Source organism: Vitis riparia, chromosome 14 (assembly GCF_004353265.1).
Source record: "Vitis riparia cultivar Riparia Gloire de Montpellier isolate 1030 chromosome 14, EGFV_Vit.rip_1.0, whole genome shotgun sequence".
Classification (NCBI taxonomy): domain Eukaryota; kingdom Viridiplantae; phylum Streptophyta; class Magnoliopsida; order Vitales; family Vitaceae; genus Vitis; species Vitis riparia.
Window position 1 is genome coordinate 13,828,370 of NC_048444.1, and position 15,385 is coordinate 13,843,754.

Sequence of the window (15,385 nt, forward strand, 5' to 3'; positions counted from 1 at the left end):
ACACGTTGTTATTAAGTTCAAAATTTTTTAAGAACACCCCAACATGAGATCAAAATGAATGCCTTTCCTCAAACCTTGTACTGATCTAGTAAACAAACATCCACCACATGATCAAATCAAAATGTAAGAAAAAATAATTCACACCCATCCTTATTTCGATTTGGGAATGATGATGATAAAATACATGCAAAGGCTTTCCTGAGTTGCTCACAATCCTCGGCTATTGAAGAAACCGATTGGGGGACATTCACAGTTGGCTTCGTCTTTGACCATGGTGTTTATGGAGGGAGAGAAAGGGGTAGGAGGGTGGTGACCCTTTTTGCCATTTATTTCAAATTTTTTAGTCAGATGACATGACATTTCAAGTTTAACACCTATGAAACCATTTTAATTTACAACCATTTGACTTGGAAATAATTAAGGGCATATTGGTCAGTTAATATCTCATAGCCTTTCTATTAATTTTGTAACATCTATGGACCAATTGTTAATTTTAAACACAATTCTCTCTTTTTATTTTATTTTATTTATTTATTTTTTTTTTTTTGCAGGGGGTTCTCATTTTTGGGGGGATTTTGTAGAGCTCTGGTGGGGGAGTTTCGTCATGGATATAGAGAGGAAATTTTGGGTTAATTTTGGAGAGGAGTCGTGATTACTACTCAAAAAGTGCTCTTTTATAACTTGTTATAAACTCTTTTAAACACTTTTAAGTAGTATTTATTACCTTTTAACTCAATTGACACATTAAAGACCCTTGAAAATGTTTCTAATAAGTTTTTGGCAAGTTTTGATGTTTTTGATAGTTTTTTTATCATTAAAAGGAGCCAAGAATGAAGGAGAATTTTGTATAGTCCATGGCAAAGCAAGTTGAAGCTCAAACACATGAAGAATCCAAGTTTTGGGAGAGCTTCGTAGCCTTTTCCAAATCAATCAAGTATGCAATGAAGAGAATCAGAGAAGAAATCTAACATCCAGCAATTTCGCATGGCTATGCGAAATTCCAAAAGGAGTACAAGCTGCAGTACAGAGAGCAAGACTGTGAAAAATGAATTTCGCACCCTGTGCGAAATTTCGCAAGCCTTGCGAAGCCAAAAACTAAGGAAAATGAATTTCGCACCCTGTGAGAAATTTCGCAAGCCTTGCGAAAATCCTCCTATGTAATTTTCAGATATTTTTGCACCAACTCCGTTAGATTTTTATCTTGAGATATTTTGTGTAATTACCTATTTTCTCTTTGTAATAAGCTAAAGATATTTTTAGATATTTAAGATATCTAAATGAGGGGTTAAAAATATCTCTCTATATATGTCTTAAAATATCTCTTTTGTAATATCTCGGAAGAAATTCCAAAGAACACTTGTAAATTCTTTTAATAAGAAATACATAGAGCTTTGCTCTGTCGTACCTTCTCATTTTGTTTTTATTTTCTTTCTAGCCAAACAACCTCTGAGGATGTTTTCTCAGAGGATGAGTGGCTTGGTTTTTCGTTTCTTGGACTGAAGGAAGCTAGGTAAGGGATCCGACTACAAAGGTGAGAGTTTTCCTTACTTTAAATGGGGAGAGTTGTTATCCGTTAATGGCTTTTATTTTAAGGTTTAACTTAAAATCGCCTACGCCAATACTTGGTAAGCTTTTCAGACTCCCTGGAGATCCATTAGTTATCTCTTACGAGCCTCTGGGAGGTGGTTTAAAGGTAGGATTACCTAGAATGACCAATACTTAGAAAGCTTTTCAGACTCCCTAGAGATCCATTAGTTATCTCTTACGAGCCTTTGAAGGGTAATCCAAGGTTAGGATCACCTTGAATGGCCAATACTTGGTAAGCTTTTCGGGCTCCATGAAATCCATGGATGTTTATTAGTTATCATGTACGAGTCATTGAAAGATGATTCGCAGTGAGAGGTTTTTAGTGTTTGAAACCATTAATGGGAAGCAACTACAGTTTTTCATGGACCAGTGGGATCAAATCTTGGTTGCTAAATACACACTGGTTCGGAGATAACCATTCTTTATGTTATTATCCCCAATGCGAGGAAAAGATCTGGAATCTCCCCCTTTTGTCTAAGGAACCTAAACTTAGTGACCTCAAACTCCAAGAAACCTTTTCTTTGTAATTAATCTCAATTACTATTTTTAGCTAACTTAAAACCAACCCTTTTCAACCAAAATTATGTTTTCTTTTAAAGCTAACTCATAAAAGAAAAAACACCATTTCAATACTTTAACTAATATCACTTGTAATATGAAAACTCATCCCTGTGGATGATCCTAGAACCACTATACTATGCTATCTATGCTACCCTAGTGTATGGTGAATTAGGGTACCTCAATACATGCAACCTGGCCAAGCACCTCTGCAAGCCTCGAATCTTGAACAAGCCATTGTGAATCTTAGCAAGGTAGTGGGAGACTAGAAATCCATCAATGCTTAGCTCAGTCAAAGAATTGACAGTGTAGAGAGTACATTGAACAAAAGGATGGATGAAATGCAAAATGATCTATCTCAAAAGATAGATAATCTCTAGTATTCAATCTCAAGGCTCACCAAACTCAACACAGTGCAAGAGAAAGGAAAGTTTCCTTCTCAACCTCATTAGAATCCCAAGGGTATCCATGAAGTGGAGGCTTAGGAGGGAGAATCTTCATAGGTGAGGGAATTCAAAGCAGTGATCACTTTAAGGAGTTGTAAAGAGGTTGATCTGCCTACATCTAAGCCAGAGCATGAATAAGAGAGTGAAACAGAGAAAGAAAAGAGGGAGAAAATCAAAGGAAAGAGAAAATGGAACAATGCAAAGAAGGAGGACCTTGAATCTACTATGAATGAAGAACCGGAGAGGACCATTAACCAGGAAGATATGATGAAGAAACACACACCTCCACCTTTCCCCCAAGTTTTGCATGGCAAAAAGGGAATCAATAATGCATCATAAATTCTTGAAGTGTTGAGGCAAGTGAAAGTTAACATCCCTTTGCTAGACATGATTAAACAAGTTCCGACTTATACAAAATTCCTAAAGGACTTATGCACTATAAAAAGAGGGTTGAATGAGAATAAGAAAGCCTTCTTGACTGAGCAAGTTATTGCCATTATACAGTGCAAGTCTTCAGTGAAATACAAAGATCCGGGCTATCCTACCATCTCAGTGATGATTGGAGGGACGTGTGTGGAGAAAGCTTTGTTGGACTTGGGGGCAAGTGTGAATTTGCTACCCTACTCTATCTACAAGCAATTGGGACTTGGAGAGTTGAAGCCAACTTCAATCACTCTATCTCTAGCAGATAGATCTGTGAACATTCCAAGAGGCATGATTGAAGATGTCCTAGTTCAAGTTGACAAATTCTACTACCTAGTGGATTTTGTTGTTCTTGATATGGACCCGGTTGCCAAAGGAACTAACTATGTTCCTATCATACTTGGAAGACCATTCCTAGCGACATCAAATGCTATCATCAATTGTAGGAATGGAGTCATGCAACTTACGTTTGGCAACATGACGTTAGAGCTCAACATCTTTTATTTGTGCAAGAAACAATTCCATCTGAAAGAAGAAGAAAGACCAGAAGAGGTGTGCATGATTGAAAACTTAATGGAGGAGCATTGTGATTAGAAAATGCTCGAAGATTTGAACGAGAGTCTTGGGGATCTCGATGAAGGGTTACCTAAACCCTCAGATTTGCTTGCTACTTTGCCCCCTTGAAAGAGGAGTGAAGAAATTATGCCTTTATTAAATGGGGAGGAGGCACAAGAAGTTGTTAAGGAGGAGCCCCCAAAGCTTATTTTGAAGCCATTACCCACGGAGTTGAAGTATGCATACCTAGAAGAAAACAAGCAGAGCCTTGTTGTTATTTCCTCATCTCTTACCACTCCTCAAGAGGATTGTCTACTTGAAGTCCTCAAGAGATGTGAGAAGGCGATAGAGTGGCAAATTTCTGATCTAAAAGGAATTAGCCCTTTAGTCTGTACCCATCATATATACATGGAAAAAGAAGCTAAGTCAGTTCGTCAACCTCAGAGAAGGTTGAACCCTCACATGCAAGAGGTGGTGTGAGCTGAAGTGCTTAAGCTACTTCAGGCTGGTATTATCTACCCCATATCAGATAGCCCATGGGTGAGTCTTACGCAAGTCGTGCCAAAGAAATCAGGGATCACGGTGGTGCAAAATGATAAGGGAGAAGAAGTTTCTACACGCCTCACTTCAAGTTGGAGGGTGTGTATTGATTATAGAAAGTTGAATGTTGTAACAAGGAATGACCACTTCCTGTTGCCATTTATTGATCAAGTGCTTGAGAGGGTCTCTGGCCATCCATTCTACTGTTTCTTGGATGGCTACTCTGGGTATTTTCAAATAGAAATTGATGTTGAAGACTAGGAGAAGACCATTTTCACATGTCCATTCGAAACCTACGCATACAAAAGAATGCCTTTTGACTTATGCAATGTACCCGCAACATTCCAAAGATGCATGTTAAGCATTTTCAGTGATATGGTGGAGCGTATTATGGAAGTCTTTATGGACGATATCACCATATATGGAAGTACGTTTGACGAATGCTTAGTCAACTTGGAAGCTGTTCTGAACCGATGCATTGAGAAAGACTTGGTGCTTAACTGGGAGAAATGTCATTTCATGGTACACCAAGGGATTGTCCTTGGGCATATTATCTCAAAGCAAGGCATTGAAGTGGAAAAAGCAAAGGTTGAACTTATTGTCAAGTTGCCATCGCCAACAACTGTCAAAGGAGTAAGGCAACTCCCTGGCCATGCTGGGTTCTATAGGAGGTTTATCTCTAAACTTGCAAGACCTCTTTGTGAACTATTGGTAAATGATGCTAAATTCGTATGGGATGATCGATGTCAACGAAGTTTTGAAGAACTGAAGCTATTTCTGACGACCGCTCTAATAGTGAGAGCTCCCAACTGGCAATTGTCTTTTAAGTGATGTGCGATGCCAATGACTTTGCTATAGGAACTGTTCTTGGGCAAAGAGAAGATAGAAAGCCCTATGTGATCAACTATGCAAGCAAAACGTTGAATGAAGCGCAAAGAAACTACATAACCATAGAGAAAGAATTGTTGGTCGTAGTTTTTGCCTTAGACAAATTTCGCGCTTACTTAGTGGGGTCTTTCATTATGGTTTTCACTAATCACTCGGCCTTGAAATATTTGCTGACTAAGCAGATGCAAAAGCGAGGCTGATTAGATGGATTCTCTTGCTTTAAGAGTTCAATATTCAAATCAAAGACAAGAAAGGAGTAGAGAATATGGTAGCCAACCATCTATCAAGGCTAGCCATCGCACATAATTCCCATAATTTGCCCATTAATGATGATTTTCCAGAGGAGTCACTCATGTTGATGGAAGTCGCTCCTTGGTATGCTCATATTGCTAACTATCTAGTTACCGGAGAAGTTCCAAGTGAATGGAAAGCGCAAGATTAGAAACACTTATTTGCAAAAATTCATGCCTACTATTGGGAAGAGCCATTTCCATTCAAATATTGTGCGGATCAAATAATACGGAAGTGCGTCCCTGAACAAGAGCAACAGGGGATCCTCAGTCATTGCCACGAAAGCACATGTGGAGGCCACTTTGCTTCTCAGAAGACATCTATGAAGGTATTGCAATCGGGTTTCTACTGGCCATCACTTTTCAAAGATGCCCACACCATGTGCAGGAGCTGTGATAGATGCCAGAGGCTTGGGAAGTTAACACACAGGAACATGATGCCTTTGAACCCCATTTTAATAGTTGATCTTTTTTATGTCTGGGGCATTGACTTCATGGGACCTTTTCCTATGTCCTTTGGCTACTCCTACATCTTGGTGGGAGTAGATTATGTTTCTAAATGGGTTGAAGCGATCCCATGCAAATGCAATGATCACAGAGTTGTTCTCAAATTTCTCAAAGAGAACATCTTCTCTAGATTTGGAGTACCCAAGGCCATAATTAGTGATGGGGGTACTCATTTTTGTAACAAGCCTTTCAAAACTCTCTTAGCCAAGTACGGGGTGAAGCATAAGCTAGCTACACCTTACCACCCTCAAACTTCTAGGCAAGTTGAGTTAGCAAATCGGGAGATCAAAAACATACTGATGAAGGTGGTGAATATGAGCAGAAGAGATTGGTCTGTTAAGCTTCATGATTCACTATGGGCGTACAGAACAACTTACAAGACCATTCTTGGAATGTCTCCTTATCGCCTAGTCTACGGTAAAACGTGTCATCTCCCCGTGGAAGTGGAATACAAAGCTTGGTGGGCAATCAAGAAGCTTAACATGGATTTGAGCAGAGCCGGCGTGAAGAGGTTCTTAGACCTTAATGAGATGGAGGAACTGAGAAATGACGCCTACAATAATTCAAACATTGCAAAACAAAAATGGAAGATGTGGCATGATCAGTTAGTCTCCCACAAAGAATTCCAGAAGGGACAAAGAGTCTTGTTGTATGACTTTAAGCTCCACATCTTCTCGGGAAAGCTGAAGTCAAGGTGGATAGATCCTTTTACTATTCAACAAGTGCATTCAAATGGAGTAGTGGAACTACTCAATTCGAATAGCACCGAGAGTTTTAAAGTCAATGGCCATCGTCTTAAGCCATTCATGGAGCCTTTTTCTCGAGACAAGGAGGAAATCATCCTCCTTAAGCCACATTAAGCTTAACAAGACAAGTGGTTAGATGGACTTAGTCTGTCGGAAGACATTAATAAGTCCATATTTTTTGTTTTAATGTTGATTTAAATTTTTATTGATTTAGTACTTGTTTTAATTATAATTTCTTGCTTTAATTTTATTTTGTTGTGATTTAATTTAATTTTTGATGATTAGTTGCAGGTGGATTTCAAAACAGATGGGAAAAACCTTAAAAATTTTATGGCAGAGGAAAAACCAGAAAAACACAACGTTTCGCACACCCTACGAAAATTTTACAAGGCTTGCGAAAATCCCAAATATCATTTCGCAAAGGGTGCAAAAATTTGCACACCCTGCGAAAGCCAATTCGCACACCCTGTGAAAATTTTGTAGGGCATGCAAAAAAATCGCACACCCAGCTTTACAAAAATGCTTTGTGAAAAGCTGTGCAAAATTAGAGAGGGTGTTCGAACCCATTTTGCAACCTTAGATAAATTTCGCAAACCCTGTGCGAATTCCAACAGCTTGTGCGAAAACCAATGGTCACTGAAAAGTCTATTTAAACCCCTTCAGGCTCAGTTTTCATTTCGCACACCCCATCTGCCCATTGCAAAAGCCTCCATCACCTTGCGACGCCCCAGCTTCCATGGTTTTTTCTCCATTGGACGCCTCGTGCCCACCCATTTGAAGAGGCGACCCACACCAAACCTGTGGAACATAGACCCGAGCCTCTTACTCCATTTCTGACATGGCGTGGATTAGAGGAGGCCATATTGACTCTTCACTGTCTCACAATCCGAGGCTAAGAGCCTCATCTCCGCAGGATTCTACATCTTAGGCCCCCAAGGCCCCGACCATTCCATCTTCTGAGGGTGGAGTGCCCTTTAATCCTCCTCAGCGCAGATACGAGATGCGGAGACGACCGACTACACCCGGGGCAACTTCTTCGCGCCTTGAGAGCTCAGTACGTCGCACTCCAGCTAAGAGGGCTAGGACTTTAGGCCTTGGAGAGTCGTCTAGACCTTCACAGCCTGATCCTCGGGCCCCTGCCAATTCTCAGCATCCTTCTGGCATGTCACCGAAAGCCATCATCAAATGACCTATGGTCACCGCGCCGCCCATTGAAGGAAATTCATATTGTAGAGCCAGACCATTCCATTCCGAGCTATATTTTGACCTCGAGGTCATCAGGAGCTTCAGGATTCATTTGGACTGCTCCAAAGGTACCATCTCGAGCACCTTATGACTCCCAGGGGGTTCTTTTACCCTAGAGTGGCAATAAACTTCTATCAGTCTATGACTAGTCATGGCCCTCGGAGTCCTATTGCCATTCACTTCAGCATTGATGGGCGCCAAGGGTATCCTTGAGGTTAGACACGTTGCAGAGGCTCTACATATTCCATACAAGCCAATGGATCCAACAGATTTTCGGGAGTGGTCCCCTATATCTCAGCGGGACATGGTCCACATTTTATCCAGGGGGACCTCTGTAGGTTCAGTCCTTCTACGTAAGGAGCTTCCACCTGGGATGCTCCTAGTAGATGTGTTGTTGCGGTCTAACCTTTTTCCTCTGCAGCATTTAGTGTAGAGGTGATGAGCTATCCTGGATGCTTTATTTCGGATATCAGAGGGCTTCTATTTCGGGCTACATCACTTGATTATGGCCTCTCTCCTCCACTTTGAGGAGAAGGTTCACAAGAAGAAGCTCAAGAGGGCTGACACTATTCCACTACTGTTTCCGAGGTTGCTCTATCACATATTGGAGTATATGGGTTATCCTACTAAGCCCCACCTTAAGCGCCGCCACCATTGTCGAGAGCGATTCACTCTCGACAAATGGACACAGTTGGTAGGCTATTCAGCACCTTAAAAGCCCCACCTAGGCCAGCACATCTAGTGCCACCACAGGCTGAGCAGGCATAGCAGGATGAGCTTTCCACGGAGTCTGTACCACCTGCCCTTGTAGCACTTATGCCTGAGGCCACTTATGCTACTCCTCCTACCACTCCTATTGTTCCATCGGATGCACCTTCTACATCTGTGATTACTACTCAAACAGTGTTATTTTATAGCTTGCAATTAACTCTTTTAAACACTTTCAAGTAGTAGTTATTACCTTTTAACTCAATTAGCATGTTAAGGACTCTTGCAATTGTATTAAGTTTTGGTGTTTTTGATAGCTTTTTTATCACCAAAGCAATCCAAGAATGAGGGAGATCTTTGTATAGTCCATGGCAAAGCAAATGGAAGCTCATTTACATGAAGAATTCAAGCTTTGGAGCTTCGTAGTTCTTTGCCAAAGCCAATCAAGAATGCAAGGAGGAAAAACAGAGGAATCTAACATGAAATCCAAGAGGACAGAAACTATAGGACACATTTCGAGAACTTTATGGAGTCCATTTTATGTATACTATATTTTTTTTCGAAGCTTGGGAAGTCAAGAGTCCAACGCTTCAAACGGTGCACGAATCGGAGCTGAAAATAAGAAGTTATGGCCATTTGAAGACAACCGCACCAAGCTAAGCGAAAATTTCGCAGCTGCGAAATCAGTTTGCGAAAATTTCGCAAGGTATTTCGTAGCTGCGAAACCACCTGCAAGCACACATGTGCCACTTCGCAATTCAAATTCCATTTTCGCACCGTGCAAATCACCTTGCGAAATGGACACTTCTAACTTGCAAAATCCACCTGTGTAATCTCAGATATTTGCGACTGACTCAGTTAGATTTTTTCTCAAGATATTTTGTGTAAATTTCTATTTTCTCCTTGTAATCAGCTAAAGATATTATTGGGATATTTCTTAGAAAATATCTTCTATATATATCTCTGAACCAATGTAAAAGACTAGATGTAATCCGACGAGAGGAGGATCATAGTAAGAAATATATCTACAGAGCATTTGCTTTGTTTTTCCTTTACATTTTTTTTTTCTCGTTATTTTTATTTCTATCAAATCAAACTCTGAGGATGTTTCCTCAGAGGATGAGTGGCGCTTTTTGTTTCTTGGAGTGAAGGAAGCTGGGTAAGGTTCCGAATGCAAAAATTGGAAGTTTTGTTGTTTCATCTTTTAATGAAGAGAAAGTGTGACCCGTTAATGGTTTTTATCTTTTTAGTTAACTTAAAACACCTTAAAATCACCTGGGCCAACACTTGGTACGGCAAGTGGTCTCCGTCCATTAAGATACACTAGTTTATCTCTTGCGAGCCTTTGAGAGGTGGTTTAAAGGTAGGATTTTCTAGAATAACCAACACTTGGTAAGCTTTTGGACTCTAAGAAGACATCCATTAGTTATCTCTTGCGAGCTTTTGAAGGGTAATCCAAGGTTAAGGATCACCTTGAATGGCAAATGCTAAGTGAGATGCATGAGCCATTGCAAGATGAATCAATGAGAGGGATTTAGTGTTTGAATCCATAAAAGGGAAGCATATGTACCACACCGGTTCGGGAAATAACTATATGTTAAATCCCCAATGCGAGGAAAAGATTCAAGTGACCGGAACTCTATTTTTGTAATAGAAACCTGAGCCCAATGATCTAAAAACTCCAAGAAACACTTTTCTTTGTAAGTAATTCCCGTTACTTTATTGGTTTCACTTAAAAACTAACATTTTCAAACATATTTATGTTTTCTTTTAAAGCTAACCTTGAAATAAAAAAACATCAATTCAGTTCTTTAACTAATATCAATTGTGAAGTGAAAACTCATCCCAGTGAACGATCTTAGAGCCACTATGCTATGCTAGCTGAGGCTATCCTAGTACATGGTGAAATAGGTTATAAATTTTGTTGATTACTCTCGTCTGAGGACTGAAATCAAGGTACACTAGTTGATTGAGCACCAATCAACAGGACATACACCACTTGGGCACGAAAATCAATCTGAGGCCTCCATCACCATTTCTGTCACAGAGTTTCATGCCATGGTACATACATTCCAGACACTGACCACTACACACATTGCTTTATTCTGGCATATGGCCGCCATGCGTGCTCAACAGGACTAGCATGCTGCTATCCTTCGTCAGATTCAGCAGCATCTGGGACTTATGCCACCACCTCAACCTAACATTCCTGGACCATCAGAGCCCATAGCTCCAGTTGAGGAGACTATTTCAGCTGAGGAGACCACCAGAGCCGATGTCTCGATCCAACCCACTCAGAAGGCCACCACAGAGACATCATCTTCACATGATCCTACCACTACTTGATCATCTCTTTATCTTGTATTTACTTATTATATTAGTAGACATAATTACTTGTTTTGATGTTTTATATTCTGGGATTGAATGTATTGCATGATCATATCTCACATTGTACTTTCTCAGAGTAATATATACACATCATTTTTTATTATATTTGTCATTCTTCTATTTCCTCTACTCATTACTCTTTTGTTTTTTGAATCATGTGGTTTCTCCTATACGACTCAGACTCCATGTCACTCAGGAGGTACCACTTTCTCCCTTTATTTTCAATCGCTCTTGCCACATTGAGGGCAATGTTGATCTTGGTTGGGGGGAGAGTTGAAGAAGGAAGTTCTGTTAGTAATGCTAGGTTAACTTGTTAGGTTGATTTAGTTGTTTTTGCTTAAATTTTTAATAATTTTTAAAGTTTTTACTCTACTCTCCATGATTATTAAGGAAAAATTCTCAAAATGAAATGGGAGAAATTGAATTCTTACCTTTTTACTTAAATATTAGAGTTTGTATTATGCTTATCGAGGTTGATGAATTATTGAAACTCCTATTGATTTCAACCTTATTTCTTCCACTTTAATCTTACCACACACTGTGCACATTAGGTTCCGATTATAAGATGAAAAACTATCTCACCCCTTGAACTTAGGAAAATTAGACTAGGTACCTTCGACCTCGTTTTAATAGTGTTGGGACACCTTAATAAAGGCCAATGAGCCTTCAAAAAAAAAAAAAAAAAAAGAAAGAACAAAGTGTTACACTTGCCTTGAAACCCGAGTAAAGTCCAAGGGGTATATGGTGAAAGTCTTTAAAACCTGATGCCCTAAGCCCTTATTGGTTGGGAGTCACCGACCTCAATGCACGTTACAGGGGTGAATAGGTGGAGTTTAACATATTGTAGGTGCTTGGGTATTAAATTTCATTCTCAAAAGTCTGGGGTAAAATCTGAAGAGTTAGTGGTCAAAAGATCCTTAAAGCTTGATGCCCTAAACCTTGATTAGTTGGGAGTCATCGATGGATCCCCGTTACATGGACACTTTAGAAAACAACACCTTAAGCATTGCACTCCTAAAAAAAATAAAAAATAAAAAATTGTGAAATAAAAGAGGTGCGTTCTTAGCCTATTGGAGGTTGGTTAGTTTGCTAAAGTTTGAGAAAAAAATAGGTTTAGGGGGGGGGGGGTAGAGATTAGTTCAACATACTATATTTGGAAACAAATAAGCTTAACACATAGATTTTTGTGGAAGAGTAATGATTGAGCCTATGAGAGTGGAAATCCTTTTAATACTTAAATATGCATAATGCCTACTCTTTATGAATTGTGATCAGGCAAGATATTTGATAAACTCTTATTGAAGGTGAGTTTTGCTTCTTTAATGTCCCATAAGAGAGTATGCTCTACATCATGCCACTTGAAAATTTTTTGGAGTGATCAGCATGATTTTGTAAATTATTTTACTGTCTAATTTTTTTTTTCTCTCCTTCATTGCTAAGGGACTAGCAATATGTCGGTTGGGGGGAGTGATTACTACTCAAAAAGTTCTCTTTTATAGCTTGTCATAAAATCTTTAAAATACTTTTGAGTAGTATTTATTACCTTTTAACTCAATTGGCACATTAAAGACCCCTACAAATGTTTCTAATCAGTTTTTGGCAAGTTTTGGTGTTTTTGATAGCTTTTTTATCATTAAAACGAGCCAAGAATGAGGGAGAATTTTGTATAGTCCATGGAAAAGCAAGTTGAAGCTCAAACACATGAAGAATCCAAGTTTTGGGAGAGCTTCGTAGCCTTTTCCAAATCAATCAAGTATGCAAGGAAGAAAATCAGAGAAGAAATCTAACATCCAGCAATTTCGCATAGCATGCGAAATGCCAAAAGGAGTACAAGCTGCAGGACAGAGAGCAAGACCGTGAAAAATGAATTTCTCACCCTGTGTGAAATTTCGCAAGCTTTGTGAAACCAAAGACTGAGGAAAATGAATTTTGCACCATGTGCGAAATTTCGCAAGCCTTGTGAAAATCCTCCTGTGTAATTTTCAGATATTTTTGCATCAACTTTGTTAGATTTTTATCTCGAGATATTTTTGTAATTGCCTATTTTCTCCTTGTAATAAGCTAAAGATATTTTTAGATATTTAGCATATCTAAATGAGGGGTTAAAAATCTCTCTCTTTATATGTCTTAAAATATCTCTTTTGTAATATCTCGGAAAAAATTCCAGAGAACACTTGTAAATTCTTTTAGTAAGAAATACACGAAGCTTTGCTCTGCCTTACCTTCTCATTTTGTTTTTATTTTCTTTCTAGCCGAACAACCTCTGAGGATGTTTTCTCAAAGGATGAGTGGCTAGGATTTTCGTTTCTTGGACTGAAGGAAGCTAGGTAAGGGATCCGGCTACAAATGTGGGAGTTTTCCTTGCTTTAAATGAGGAGAGTTGTTACCCGTTAATGGTTTTTATTTTAAGGTTTAACTTAAAATCGCTTGAGCCAATACTTGGTAAGCTTTTTGGACTCCCTGGAGATCCATTAGTTATCTCTTACGAGCCTCTAGGAGGTGGTTTAAAGGTAGGATTACCTAGAATGGCCAATACTTGGTAAGCTTTTCGGACTCCCTGGAGATCCATTAGTTATCTCTTACGAGCCTTTGAAGGGTAATCCAAGGTTAAGATCACCTTGAATGACCAATACTTGGTAAACTTTTTGGGCTCCATGGAATCCATGGATGTCTATTAGTTATCATGCACAAGCCATTGAAAAATGATTCACAGTGAGAGGTAGTCTTTAGTGTTTGAAACCATTAATGGGAAGCAGCTGCAGTTTTTTATGGACTAGTGGGATCAAATCTTGGTTGCTAAATACACACCGGTCTGGGAGATAACCATTCTTTATGTTATTATCCTCAACGCGAGGAAAAGATCTGGAATCTCCCCCTTTTGTATAAGGAACTTGAACCTACTGACCTAAAACTCCAAGAAACCTTTTCTTTGTAATTAATCTCAGTTACCATTTTTGGCTAAATTAAAACCAACCATTTTCAACCAAAATTATGTTTTCTTTGAAAGCTAACTCATAAAAGAAAAAACACCATTTCAGTACTTTAATTAATATCACTTGTAATATGAAAACTCATCCCTGTGGACGATCTTAGAACCATTATATTATGCTAGCTATGCTACCCTAGTGTATGGTGAATTAGGTTTATAAATTTTGTTGATATCTCCCGTCTAAGGACTGAATCAAATAGTACACCAATTGGGGATGAATCAAGCTGCCAAAAGGGTTTTTTTAGGAAGGGGAGAGGCAGTAGAGTTGGTTTTAATGGGAGAGTGTTAGAGAGAGAACAAAGGAAAGATTGAGGAGCTCATTGGTTTTGCTGATTTTGAGGGAGTGATTTGGTAGGAATGAACTTTGGGAAGAAAAAATGAGCTAAGAGCCCAGAAAATCCTAATAAGGAACAGCATCTTCAGGTAAGGATGCTTTATTTTTTGGAGTTTTCTTCATTATCATTGTTTTTCATCTTTTCTTCCTACAGTTGAGCTACTTTTGCTGATTTAGTTATGGTTGACCATCTTAAGCTTTGCTGATTTCTTGTTTGATTGCATGTTGTTGTTGATACATTCTCTGTTTTGTTTGGTATTGTTGGGATTCAACTTATTTCTGTTTCTTTTTCACTATGTGGCATATGTGAACATTGATATCATTTTCATTTTCTTTGATTCCACCCCGAGTTCTCCTTGCTCGTTTAAGCCCATGGATTGAAACATGAAATGTGGTTTTTGTTTGTTCATTTTGTTTCCACATTTTGTGCTTTGTTTTTGTTATTTTCCTCTATTTCTGGTTCACATCCCAATCAGCTCCATTTCCAGCCTTCAAAATTTGCTCTTTATTCTGGAATTGAAAACTAAGGATTGTGTGAAGAAAGACACATTTTTGGAGAAAGAAGGGTAGTTGTCTCAAGTAGCAAGGTGAGAGGAGGGAGATTCTAGGAGGGATTCTCCTGCATTGTTTTTGGGTTTTAGAGAGAGAGAGAGAGAGAGAAAGAGCAGGTGAGTGTCTTGAGCTAAAATAAATAAATTTGAAGAGATTCCGAGAGAGTTGTGGGTTTTGGGAGAGAAGAGGAAGCTTGAGTAGCAAGAAAGGTGGAGAGCTGAGATTTTCTCTATTTAACTTTTGAAGGTTGTTTTGATTTTTATAGAGAGAAGAGGAAACCAACAGAAAAGGAAGAAAAAGGGGAAAGAAATAGGAGGGGAAAAGCAGAGCAGAGAAGAGGGGGAATTCATGAGTTTTCTTGTTGATATTTACTAAAGGAACACTCTTAGGTGCGAGCATTGCAGATTTTCTGTTCATATTTCTCATTTCATTGTTCTTCATGCATTTTTCCTATTGTTTTTGGCTTTCATTCGTTGTTTGGATGTGAGTACTCTGCTATTTTCTCATTTTCTTTGAATTCGTTTGAGGATATCTTGTATATGAGTTCATCTGAATCATGTTCATGTTCTCTGTCATTTCCCCTGTTCATAGCCCATGCACCTGAAATGAGGCTCAATATATTTGCTATT